At 37.6% G+C, this 14,352-nt stretch overlaps 1 protein-coding gene across 1 annotated transcript in view; it reads left to right on the top strand.

Annotated features, from left to right (window-relative positions):
• Window positions 1-14,082: 14,082 nt before the first annotated feature.
• The window catches only part of LOC146595115 (methylcrotonoyl-CoA carboxylase beta chain, mitochondrial-like), a 12,481-nt gene continuing 12,211 nt past the window's right edge, over window positions 14,083-14,352 (top strand). Inside the window, exon 1 of the mRNA XM_085306365.1 lies at window positions 14,083-14,101. The gene's annotated coding sequence lies outside the window, so the exon portion shown is untranslated. The remainder of the gene's footprint in view (window positions 14,102-14,352) is intronic.

Genomic DNA, 14,352 nt, shown 5'->3' with positions numbered 1-14,352 from the left:
AAAAAAAAAACATAACTAAAATAAAAGTTATGCATATCCAAGAAAAGTACATTCAGAGAATCACAGAAAAGCATGAAAGGGTACTGAATAGCCATAGGCCTGTTCAGCTCTTTATATCTGCAGTACAGAAGCCTGAGGACACTGAGGCTATAGTAGAAATACATGGAAATACAATTTTTCCAGTGGCAACACTGAATTAAGAAGTTCTTTCCTGCTGTCATTCATCCTCATCCCCATGCTCACTGTTCCACCCTTGGTTGTGGTTTCATGAGACAGGCAACACTGCCTTAAGGTATAATCCTTTTGTCATCTCCAGCTCTTTTCCCTACCCTCCTGCCACAAGGTACTAAGCCATGCTGATGCAACTGTTTGTATGGCCATGTGGTTAGCTAAATCCAGGAACTCATTCAACTACAGAAACCTCAAACATTTTTTTGCAGGACTCCAGTTAACCCAGATCAATTCCTTGATCCATTACACTGTGTGAACCTACAAAGAATTGTGCTGGCGTAATCCAAGGCAGAATGTGAAGACAATGTGTACAAGAGGAAGGAGCTATGCTACTTATACTAGCACTACTATTAAATTAAATAATATAATCTTACCTTAGGAATGAATTATTGGTCCTGACAGAAAATGATCTAAAGACTGATCTCAAGCACGTAAGTTCTACCCACAGCCAGTGAGGTATAAATACAGCTAAGCATGTGAAAGAAAATTATTTTTACTTGTTCTTGGTATGATAAAACTACAGAAACTTGATCCAACTGATGCTTATTTCTAACAGGTATTGATATATGTATAACCAAATGTCATCCGTAATCTGAAACACTTGCAGTCACACACTGTGCTTGACTGTCTTTGGTTCCTAAAAAGTAATAAGGAACTGTAGTCAGTGGTTCAAGATATATTTGGATAAAACATGTGTTAACAATTCAATTCAGTATGGACAGGCTTAAAATTCTGATACTTGTTTACTCTTTGCATTCCGATAGAGCATTCTTTTGATAAATATGGTACAAAACAGATCATCTAGCAACATGGGGTTCCATCTGATCACAGCACAAATACTTAACAACAATATACATGGACTACGCTGTACGGACTGGGGAACAGAAAGCAATTATTACGTATATCAGAATTCTATGAAGAGAAGAGGAAAATTTCAACTGTATCAGATGGTATTTTATCACTGTTAGGAACTACAAAAATAAATCATAACTGAAGAATGTCTTCTTATAGAAAACAGAATTTCCCATGTTTCCATCATATTAAAGAAATGAGTTACATCTTTCAGTTTTACCTCACCAAGCTAAACAAAGAAAGTACTATTTAAAAACACAAAAAGCTCCTTAAGAATAGCTTTTCTGTTACATCACAGGAATCTCATTTGGGAAATTTAAGACTAGAAAGAGAACAACTCTGCAATGGCAAGAAATGGACTGATAATACATTTTCCTGTTCTCCGGTTTCTGTGAAGCTATGGTCTAACATACAAAATTAGAAGTGATGTATTTTTGACTCAAGAGAAGTTTTGCAATTCCTAAAAAAAGATAAAAGATTGGAACACAGAGGTGCAGTTGAATTTGGATTCTTCCTGTGTATAATCTGGCAGAAGGAAACAGCACCAGAGTTACCAAATGAGGCCAATTCATCCTCTGGAATGCAGCCGCACAAGTAACGGTGATTGATACTGACAGTGCTGCTTTCATGTAGCAATATCCCTGCCACCAGCTGTGCAACAGAAAGAAAGGACTCTCTGGAATTCACAACATTCCCCCCTCCGATTAATCCCTAGCCTTCCTGCTGCGTGTGAATGAATTGTGCTAGGTATTCGTAGCTCTGCTGTGGGAGATTTGCCGATTTCTTTGAACCCCCTGGGGGGAAGTGATATAGAGAGCAAATAACCAGCATGCAGTACTGAAGTGATGTAATGAACAAGGGTACGCAAAACGCTTACCTCTGCTATACCCACACTTACTGTGCTTTTCTCTGTACGTCACTGGAATTGGATACAAAGRAAAACTTCACTGTACTTCCGGATACTCTAGCTTTACAGACAATTTAAAAAGCATTCTTAGACTTCCTAGCTGGGGGTTTTATGCAGATCAGTTAAGTTACAAGGTAAGATACAMATAATATTTAAACTAAGATCGTGGTAACACAAAGACAACGTAGTTGCTAACCGATATAATTAAATCTGAGAACAAAAATAGGCAAGCATATAAAAATAAGGCCTGTGAGGCCCCACGACAAGCATAACCAGTGCCCTCCGGTGAAGGCCACAGCCCACCGCAGCTCCTGATGGGACACAACCTGCGCTTCACAGCAGGAGCCCCCCAGCCTCACGTCCTGTAGGACAAAGTCATAAAAGCAGAAAAAGATCATTGTGATCCTCTGCCATATGAGTTACCACTTTACTTACTGGACAAAAACAGTAATTAGCTCCTATTGGGTAATTCAGGATCACCAAGGCAAAGAATATCCGTCTTCTTCCAAGGCTGGGTAACAATTAGATATTAAATTAAAAAGTCATTTTTAAAATGATGAAAAAATATAGGTAGCATGGTAGGAATGCTCTGTTAGTGTAAGAAACTAACAAATCTTAGAACAGAGTCAAATAGGAAATCTTAGTGATTAAACAGATATCTAAGCACTACGTGAATATGTACAAAAGCCCAACACTCAGCATTAAAACATAGAAAACTAAACACGTCATGAGATATGTACTTATTCCTTGCATCCCTACATAAATTACTCTTGAATTCTAACTATAATCATACAGGCCTTATTTTACAATAACACTGGCACTATTTTGATGCTTTAAAAAAGGTAAGGTTTCAAATGCTCATAATAAAGATGAACAGAAATTGTTAAGTATAGGTAAATCTCAGCACGACTCACTGTGTCTCTCCAAGCTAGTTTCTCTAAAAAGGAAATGCATTTTCTTGCAGTGTACCCTTGAACCAGCTTCACTTTGCACTTTGAAGATTGTGAGGGTGGAAATGTGATGGATAATCTGATTCTTTCACCTGTGTTTCACAGGATACATGTTAGAGCTAGTAATCTCAATAATTTAAAGATCAGAAAATATTGCAAAATTCGTAATTTTTTACATTAGTTTTGTTACTGTCAGATGCATGCTCTGAAATCTAGTATGTTATTTTTGAGAATATTTAAATAATACATTTGTATATAAATTTAATAAATATAATGTATAATTAATTATAAAGAAAAAATAAACTGACATCTGCATTATTTGGTCAATTATAAATATGAAACAGTTCTGAATACTGCATTGAAAAAAATCACAGTACTGATGATCACGTTATAGTGAAGAAAGAAATGATACAAATATATTAAACTTCTGATATAATCCAAATCTATATACAAAGTGCACTTGTTGGGTAAGCCATTCTTTGTGGACTAATTACTCAGTCCAGCCAACAGCTTGCACTTTTGCAGTAGTCTTTTTCTGTGAATGGGTGGACTGTGAAGCTGCTATCTGAGCAGGTGTAACTACACCCATTAGCTTTGTTGGGACGTATGTAAATTATCTGTTCTGCAATGCAGCGAGCTTACGGTTCACTGTCTCTCATTTCTTCCTCTTTTTTTAATACCCTGATCTTGTTTTAGACTCAGACTACATAATCTTTTTCACTAATTTTGTACCTTAGTGAATGCTGATCCTGAGTTCTGAAGAACCAGAATGTTTCTAGAATTCTGGTAGAAAATTCTCAGCGTAGTAGCCACTTTTGCGATAGATGATGACTACTCTGGCATTAATAAAGCCGCTAAATATACTGCTGTTCTTGTACTCAGACCAAAGGACGATGGTTAGAGGCCTAAAAATAAAAATAAAATTGCTTGGTCACATTTTGAAAGCTAAAAACATAATAACTGGAAATCTCTTTGAGGTTTTGTGAATAACTTCATTTTGCTATACGCTGCATATGGCAGCCATAGTTTCTTAGCTTTCTAGAATATCTTCCATGTAAATATTTCAAATTTCCTTGTTTGCAAATATTCTTAGGTCACAAACATGCAATGGATTTACTGGAGGGGCAAAGAGGGCTACCTCCTCCGTCCCCCAGCACCACCTGCCGCAGGAAGCATTTGGTGTCACACACGAGGAGACAAACTGATGCTCCAYCTCTTCTCTCCAGTATCAGGGAACATGCACCCTCAGTCACCGGTTCCTGCCACCCCAGCTTCAAAAACACAGGGAACTAACACCGCATAATTAAGCGACTTACTCAGCGTCGCAAAGGAGGGCCAGGTCTAGAATGGGGGAGTTTCTGCTTCCAGTTACAGTGCTCCTTTTCTTATATTCCTTATTTTACAGTGTTGTTATAAGTATTGGATTAAAGTATACATGGCAAAGACAAAATTTAAATTTCCTTCAATTTCTTTAGAGCTGCTCATTCAGTTATCCAGGATACCCTCTTTAAAGTAACAGTTCGCTTCCAGTTACAAAGCTTGTATTCCTTTTTTACTTTATTACTAACAATAACAGCTAAAAATGTCCCCATCAGGACTGAGAACCCACTGTGCCATGTGTTTTTTGCCTTCTCAAATGATTAAATTGTGGCCATGAAAGATGAATGCTGAAAAAAAAAATCTTAGCAGACAAAATGGGTGAAATTTGACGGTCTCTTTTATGCCACAGAGAGCCTGGGAGCTGCAAAGGAACCATAGGTGACCCTAGTTCAAAAAGATTTCAAATCAAAAGATCTATCCAATGCCTTAGATAGAGGCTTCAAGACAGCTTTATCCGTTGCTGCGTTTTAACAGCTGTATTGATCAACCTCTGTGAACTTACAGCCCTCACTTTCCAGCCCAGCTGAAGAGCTCCCCTGCAGTGCTGGTGCCTGTAGTCACTGAATAAATGTTTCTCACACCACAACTCAATTAAGTCAAGGATATCAAGGGGAAGATGATCCAAGGAATTCACTAACCTCTGTAGCAGAGGTAACCCACGGGAGGCTGGCAAATTCAAAACCTTTTCACCAGTCTTAAAATGTACCTCAAGATTTTACAGGGTGTTTTGACTCTTTTTCATCCCTTCTGTGGTGATGTTAGTTGTTCTGTTAGTTGTTCATTCTATTTCACAATCATTTGCACGGAGCATACATACATTTCTTCCYTGTGAGAGTGACGGAGCACCGGAACCGGCTGCCCAGAGAGGTTGTGGAGTCTCCTTCTCTGGAGATCTCCAAGKCCYGCCTGGATGCWACCCTGTCTACCATGCCCTAGGTGACCGTGCTGAGCAGGGAGGTTGGACTAGATGATCTCCAGAGGTCCCTGCCAACCTTCCTGATTCTGTGATTCTATGATATATAATTTTTAGTGCACCAAACTAAACTAAGCATGTTACTAATAACTAAACCTTGAACAAAGCTGTGTAGCACTATATAGTGTTGAAAGAAAATACATTCGAATCAAATATAAAATATCTGCAGTATGAAGATGCAATAGAATTTGTTGCAAAGATTTATATTAAAAAAGCATCAAGTAAAAGGATCTGAAAAGACTATTAATTTTTTATAATGTTTCCATTTTAGTTGTAAATACTCATATAGGTGGTTTTCAGCAGGAAAAATGTAAGCTATTTGATGTGTAAGTTCTTTGCTTCTTAAAGATTGTGGTTTTCTGGCCCTGATGCACTCCACAGATTTAAATGTTGTAGTGACTTTTTAGAGCAGCAGTTTTAAGATCTAGAGGTGCACTGTGTTCTTCCTGTTGCTCCAGATCAGTAACAATTCTGTTTCTTCAGAATAAAACATGTTACTAATTAATGTATCTTTGAAAAAAAACAATTAACAGCAAAAAGAAATCCTTGTGAATTTTAAGAGAATATTAACTAGGAGTCAAGAGAACACTGAATGCCAAGTGGATCAGGAAAGCAGTTGCTGGAAAGAAATTTTATAGTATCACTATAATATCTTGACTGGCAATAATTTACCTAATCTTATATGTAAAGTTTAATATCAGTCTCTCCTAATGCAGTATCACTAAAATAACTTGCTGAAATTTTGCATTTTAACTCAAAATAGAGATCTGCTATACAGCATGACAAATCTCAGGGAGTTAAAAATTCAGGTATGTCTTTGTCTTCAAAAAAAGTCTTAATTTATTTCAAAATAATCCAACTTTGTTGAGGAGCTAGATTTTAGCTTTTTGAGAGAAGGAAGAAAGTAACTTTTAAGTCTATGAAAAGAAACACTATTTTTTGCAAATTTTGGGGGATAACATTATGGCTTTTCTGGATAATATTAGTGGCAGCATGGGACTGAGCATTTGGGGGTTGGCAGCTAAGAACTGTGAATTAGATATCTGTATATGCATGCACTATGCACATGAATGGAATGTACTAACCACTCTTTCAAAATAAATTTTAATCTTCCTTCTTTCTGAGCAGGTTTCTCATTACAAATAAACATTAAGGGAGTGGAGAACTCATTTCAGCACACATGGATAGTGAATTTACCAAAAATTACTGAAAATGCTTGAAGTAAATCTAGGGAACCAAATATAACCAAAGTATAGCTGCAAGGATTTCAGGAATTTCTGGGTATAAATTCAGTCATGGGTCTCAACAGAATCTTTACAACCATGGCCAATTATTACGGCGTGTTTTCCCCTTTCAACTCTGATTCACTTCTTATTATTTGTGGCAACTGAAATTCATAGCAATCACTTTTTACTACCACACATTCTACCCAGGTAATATTAAAGAGATTCAGATGAAAAAGGAAAAGAATCCTAAATGATGAGGCATTCTCTCCTCCTTTCATTAGAGACATCTGAAGTAACTTTAAAAGAGTGGTCATTTTCCCCCCTCCCCCATAATTTATGCTGCTTTTTCTCCTTTTTGTATTTCAAAGAGATTTAGTAACGAAAATGGAAAATCACTTTTTCTTTTTACATCTTATGCAGTAGTATGATACTGCAATATTCCGGTTGCAAACGCCAGCACACATACACACATAGATACGTGTGTGCATATATATAMATACACACTCTTTTATTTTTTATATATTGTATATATATGTATGCTTTTAACTACGACAGCAAAACTGAACATCTAATCTTTCTTCTGATTAGGCTGTTTTAAAATGGTTAAATTCTCAACATTGTAAACAGGACTCAATTAAACCCGTTACTCAAAGGCACACTAACTTTCCAACACGGACCTCTCCCTTCCCAGCCAGGGGAATGCGGTGCGGACTATAGAGAGTGGGTAACTAATGAGCCCATCCGCTGAAAGACAGACCAGGCTGCTCTGGGGCTGCGGGCTGYGGGCAGAGACCTGGGCCTGTTTTAAGAGAAATGTTCCAAGAAGAAAAAACTCCTGAAGAAGTTACTGGGAGAGAAAGGAGATGATGTTAAACAATACATCACTTACCTTTACTGTGCAATCAAAGGCATAACTACTTCGACAAGCCTCTAACTTTCCCATGCAGTCTAATACTGAGCTGCAATATCCCACTGTCAAACGTGAGACAGTGACACCTGCTTAACTGCTTATCTTAACAACCACTCCAAATTTGAAGCAATTTACTCGTAGTAATGAGACTAMTTCCATCGCCTCCATTGCACTTTGATGCACTTTGAAAAAATCTACAGCAACCTTACTGCAAAAACAGTGTAAAAATAGTTACATAATAACCACATTGTACTATGAGTCAAAACTAAACATTACAGTACTCAAATAACAAAACTCATCTACAGACAGCCAAGACTGCAAGAGTGGACTTCTATCTGTCTTCATAGGCTCTGTGAATCATTTTATATTCAGTAGGACTCAGTAGGGTTTTGGCAGACCGTGCAGAACCCAAGTAAGGGAGAGCAAGCAAAGGTATTTCCACTTTCTTCTTATAAGCCTCTGACCCTGAGAGAGCCTTGGGTTGGGTTGACTCCTTCGCATTCTGTTAGAGTAGTCAAAAACATACCGTTCTTCACAATGTATTTGGAGCAGAATGTCAAGTTATTCAAGATAGTCAAAGCTCAACCGGACATGGTCCTGGGCAGGTGACGCTGTGTGACCAGGGGCTGGACCAGGTGATCTCCAGAAGTCCCTGCCAGCCTCGGCTGCCTGGTGGTTCAGTGAAAGCTCTACCCAATGGGAATACAGTTGTTTATTTTTCTGTATTTTACATTTGTAATTGTGTGTTTAATGCATATATTATATAGCACTGTACTGATATCATCTAACTTCTGCTGTTATTATCAGTAAGATATTTATTAGCTGAACCAAAAACAACAACCAAAATCACATGCTACATCAATTGTAGCTACCGCTCCATATATATATGCTAGGCTCACCTAATTCTTACTTACTTTTCTTATATGTACCAGTAATCTGAAAAGGACTTAAGGAACTTCATATGCATTTAATTTACCTACTAAAATCCTGAAAAGGTGCAAAAGAGAGGACAGAAAACTACCTGAAGGCTTTTCTTAGTGATTTTTGTACCATGTCGCACTTTCTTTTTTTTTCTTTTCTTTTTTTTTTTTTTTTTTTTTTTTTTTTTTTTTTTTAGTCACAGTAGATCATATTTTTAGCTCTTGCCATGTTACATGGTTGCAAATGTTGTTGACAGAAACTGCCAACATCCTCAACTAATAAATATAATGCCAGTTCACTGGCATAAATGCTTTTTCACATTAATGCAGATTATCTACTTAAGGGGATTTTAATGATGCAATTATATTGAAAATTACACCAGTGGAAACTTCTCTGATAATATCTCAGGTTCATAGATCATATTCTGAGGGGATATATAAAAAGAAATGGCGCATATTAAAAGCTGACAAGTGATAAAGAGTCTGAATTGAAGTAATATATTCATCTACAAGGTGTAGATACACACAGATTTAGAATGACACATTTAGATTCAATTCCTAATTTAAAACTTACCTAACAACAGGAAACAAGTATGTCACATCCGCCACAACTGTATTGTACATAACAGCAGTTTCTACAGCATCAATATTATATTTACTTAATGATTCATCCTCTTCCTCCATATGTTTATTTAACTAYCCTAACAACCTCCAGTTACCAATTACTAGCTAGAAATGGCCTCACAAAGCCATGTTCAAGGGACTCTAAAGATTCCAACACGGTCTGAGGCTTTGGTATCACTGTACATCAGCAAACATTTGCAAAGAGGATAAATCAGCACTTTTCCTCAACTAGAATACCAACAAGAAGCCTAAGTGTTTAGAGTTTAGAATTCTCCATCTCCTCCATTCTCCATCTCCTCCAAATAATAAAAAGATTTCAGATGACTTCAGAAGACTCTTGATCAGCCCTTTAAAACAGAGAAAGCAATATATCTTCAAAGAGATGTTTCATACTGAAACTGTAAAATAGTTTTTCAGGCACCATCCAGCGATTTCAGATAACCATACAGGTAAAATTAGCAAGTGATTTGCCAGGTCTGTAGATTTAAACCAAATTGAGAAAGTCAAGTTTACTCCTCCTGATTTTGGTATAATCATGAGTTAATCTGGAATCTCAGAATCAAATTCTGTTCTCATCAGCTTGTATCAATGYAATTCAGGACAGACTCTTGTCCTGCAACCGGGAATCATCTGCATTGTTAGATTATGCCTTAACTAAAACATAATTCTGCTCCTTTAGCTCTGTGTGTTTTACAGAAATAAGACAAACCATAAATCCATATTTTTCTGTAATGTAAGCAAGTAATTGATTGATACTAGTACACACCTGTTGTCTTCTCCAAATGAGCTATGTTTCCATAACTATTTTTCCTGTCCAGCCACGTAATTATTCCTTTTCATAAGCTMTTTGCAAGAGAAAAGACAAATGCAAACCCAACTGTCATACCTTTCCCTCTTCCCCTTTAATTTCACCCAGCAGTAAGGTCTCTAACATTTTTTGAGGCAGCGTCTGAAGCAGAAGAGGTTCCATATATAAACTGAGTTGCCTAGGACTTCACTCTTTAGGGAATTTCTTTTTTTAAAGTATTCCCAACACACCTGTAGCATTACCTAGCAGTCTTCTACCTTGAAAGATGAATGAAGTAGTGTAAAAATCTCTGTTGCTGAAATTCAGAGCCTAGACTAGGTCATGTGAGCATTCTTGCCTCTCTCTCACTCTTTTCCCCACGCTACCCAAATTTCATGCAAACATCTACCTTCCTCCTTCAGTTTTCACTTTTCCACACCACGTTCTAGTCACGGAAGACAACATTATTCAGGAGGAGAAACAAAGAGGTGGCTACCTACAGAAGCTTATTTCAGCTCAAACAGAATGATCTCCCAATGCTCCCTCTACCGTCAATGCAGAAATGGCCACGGCTGTGCGATTCTCATGGGTTAGGTTAGCTTTACTCCCCTCTCAGAAGTGAACGTGGAGGTAGGTTAGTCCTACCGGGAGAAAGCAGTAGCCCAGGAGACAACCTCCAGGAGGATCTAGACAGTTCCCTRCCCAAGTTTCCTTTCGCTACGGCTGTGATAACAGACATCTTGCGGCACTTGAGCTAATGCATCTGTCCTCAAAAAACAGCAATGAAGTGATAGAAATACCATGGCAAGAGGTCCTGGACTGTAAATCAGCTTCCTTTCTTCACAGCTTTGATATGCTTAAGGCTTTGTATTTTCAGGTGCTTTTCCTGCAGCCCGACCTACAGCCTGGAAAGGCTAGAGTTAAGAAACACTGGGATTCTGCTTTTCCTTATGTGCTAAATGCTAATTATTATTTTTTATAGGTGGTGTAATACCACAGATGTGGGRTATAGCTGGAATGAATGAAACAAATACGACGAAAACATCTATGACTAAATCGATCATCACAACTCTTTACACAATTTGTGGCAGTATACCTGACTCTTCACACCTCTCTCTGGAATTTATAAATCCCCAGACTGCCCAACATAGGAAACTTAATAGTATTGGACCAGCTCTTCATTTGATATAAAGTCAATGGAACTGAAGGGATTTAATGTCCCTCCATTTGCTTATGTTCACTGAGGATCTGAGTTCTAATTTCTTCCACATTTAGTCTCACATCTTTAAACTAGATCAGTTCATTCAACCCCTTGTGTTCTCTCATACCTTCTGCCAACTAAACTAAGCTTCTTAACATTTCGTATCACCTCCAGATACTATGCGCAGCATACCTGCCAAGGCTCAGCTGTTCCTTCTGTACTTCTTTTTATAATAAGGTGGCCAAAGACAATTACTTTCTGTCAAATTTGTTTTGAATCAATTGAGCCTATTTTAGAATTATGTAAGGCCTGAAAAAAGTGTGGAACTGCTCTTAGCACTTTTAAGTAAACAAAAAAAACTGCTTTAACTTAGATGGATTTCCAGGCCATGATTGTCAGAACACCACTAAAAGCTTTTGTGTATTAAAAACAAAATCTAAATGAGAAACAGAAGCTACATAAGGAGCAGGGCTTTGTGGGAACCTTCCTGCCTTTGGTACGACAATCCAAAAGTGTGTTCTGGTTTCCCCCAGCATCCGGTGCACTTAAGCAAGTTTCTAAATAAAGTTGAGAAAAAGCTTCACTCACAAACTTTACTGTTCCTTAAATGGCATGTCTTTTTTTTCCCCCCTTTAGCTTTGCTGGCATAGCTGCAATTCATGTTAAAGTAGGCAACCACATTAACATTCTTCCTAAATGCTAGTCTATATATTCTAAACACTCAGTGTTAGAAAGTCTCTAAAATAAGCGCTTAAAGTAACAACTGCAAATATTTGCACAACACTGCATCCATTCAGAAAAGCTATTTTTTCTTACCTTATTTTCCCTTCAGTATTCATTATGGAAAGGATGTTCCATGCTATGCCAATAAAGAAAGCCTAGATTTCAGCTTGAGGTCTAACATAAATAAATTAGAATCTATTGGCTCCTAATTACAGAATTTGTTATTCACAGCAGGCTGCCTACCAGTACAAAAGAACCCTGATAACTGATGCTTTATCTTCATGATAAACATTCACTTAGACACATGTCAAAGCTAAAATGTAATTAAGAAAAAGTGCTAAGTTATTTTTACATTGAGCAAGCAGTGTTCAGCTCTTATTAGAACATTTAAACCCCTTTTAAACCAGTGTAAAGTAATCTATATTACATATAGTTTATCCTGATTATGAATATAGATTCTATCTACTGGAAAACAAGTAAAATAAAATAAGCCAAAACAAACTGCAAAAGGTATTCTTAAAAACAAAATCTCAGGAAATTAACTTCATATAAACTAAAATCCCTATATAATGCTAGTGTTTTAGAGATAATTTATCTCATGGAAGTCTAACACTTAATTATGGAAGATGAAATAAGAAGCATGAATATTATAATTAACAGTAGTCATGATAATACATTCACAGAATAGAGTATTAAACACATCTTACAATGCTAGGGAAACAATATACGGGTCAAAAAAACCCGAACATCAAACTCTCAATTTAAATACACATTCAAGCATTTGCATCGGCAGTTCCTCTGCAGAATTCTGAGCATCCAGCATATTGTCACTATCACCAACACATCTCTCAAGTTTTAACCTCCACAAATGTGTTATACTCGCTTTAGATGAATTTCTGTCATCACTCTTTCTTCCACATTATCAGCTGCCCCACAGAGAGCATAAAATTTCACATAAAATCCCCCAGGAAATGCAAAGAACCTCATAAAGCTGCAAAGTGTCTTATGGCTCACATGTTCAGTCTTTACACGTTTTCAAGCTGGTGGGAGAAGAGAGTTCTGGTTATACCACGGAAATAGCAAAGACGTGAACTGGAGGTATTGACAGCAACCACAACTGATTTCCAAAAGCAGCCTGAATGGTGTAGTTTGTTGTTAATATCACATATGGGTTATATTAGCAACAATATTTACAGCAATTAGTGGCTGTATCTTTGCATACAACACACGTCCAGATAGGGACAGAAATTTTTGTTCAATAGTTTCAATGTCAGTAACAAACGTCCACCACTTGCACCACTCTCATCTCTCCAGAAAGAATTAATGAGCATTCTAGGAGACAGCAAGGCAGATGTGTAATCTTTTCTTTTGTTGAAGGGATTCTTTACAAGAGCATAACCCCCTTCTTTCTCCATCCAATATAAACGTGATCCTCTTCTACCTCTGAATTTTATATGCTACATTTAGCAAAAATGCTTTAAATGCTACATTTTCACTTAGAGAACAGCTCCGACAATTCCCTCCATAGCTGGCACTAGCTTCTGAGCCTTGGCTCTTCAGAACAGGTCTTTATCTTTCCAATTAAGTAAAGAAAAAAGAATTAGCTAACAGATTCACCAGAGCTTTATGTCGTGTAAGGCCAAACCACTAGGGGGAGATAGGCTCCTGGACATGCAGAAACTACGGCTGAATGCTACGCAGGGCAGTAAAACGGTTTCAACAAATTCTCCTTTCATCAGTTTTCTTAATACAAAGAGGGACAGTACCAAAGACAATCCTATCTATTTTAAGTATGGGGGGGGCAGGAAAGGTTATTTTAAATTATTACAGGTCAGTGAATTGTCAATATTATTGTCTTTTTTTTAATAACATATACAACTTATTTACTTACACATCCTTTTTCCTGCCTACACTAGTTACATTCACCAGTGTATTAGTCATCGCTTAATTATCCCTAAGAAGCCTTATTAATATGTATGCATAAAGAGCTATCTGGCAGGAATGCATTTTAATGAAGTTGCTGGAAGGCAACAAGCTGTAATTTCGAGAAGGTTATGCCATGACTAGCAATAGCAAACTGCGGCAGCCCGGAGACAGTGTGAGGCATGGGAAGAAAATTTCAAATGCATTTTAATGTTTTAGTTATAATCAGAAAACGTTTGGATGACTGAAGAGTTGGAGCATCAAACGGTTTAAAACTATTCTTGACAGGAAAAAAAGTGTTATTGAAAACGCCGCCTGCAAGTTTCCAGCCGTGTTACTGCAGCACGTACGATACCCTGTATGAAAGGGAGATGTTGAAAACTAGACATTTTGTGGCCATTCCTAAACATCCTGCAGTTAACGGCGACTGAACCGCAAATGGATTATTTGTGAGGTTACAGCAGGGTCTGGATCGCTCCATGTTTTCTTAAAGAGTACGTAATTTAAAAATCAAGTATGTATGCTGTGTATGTAATTGTGCTTATTTCCTAGAGCAGCAGTTCGCTTGGCTGCTTCTGCTTGTTTTTTTTGGTAATGGATATGCATTCCAACCGCAAGGCAAAACCAGCATTTCCGTACCGTTTCGCCCGGGCTTTCCGTGAGGGCACAGTTCTGAAGCAGGGAAACAAGGCTGCGAGCGACGGGAGATACCTGCACGGCGCGGAGGGGCAGCCGCGGCGGCGGC

The sequence above is a fragment of the Rhea americana genome, unplaced genomic scaffold (genome assembly GCF_003343005.1).
Source record: "Rhea americana isolate MKP2758 unplaced genomic scaffold, rheAme1 scaffold_239, whole genome shotgun sequence".
In the NCBI taxonomy this organism is placed as follows: Eukaryota; Metazoa; Chordata; class Aves; order Rheiformes; family Rheidae; genus Rhea; species Rhea americana.
This window is presented reverse-complemented; position numbering and strand designations above follow the sequence as displayed.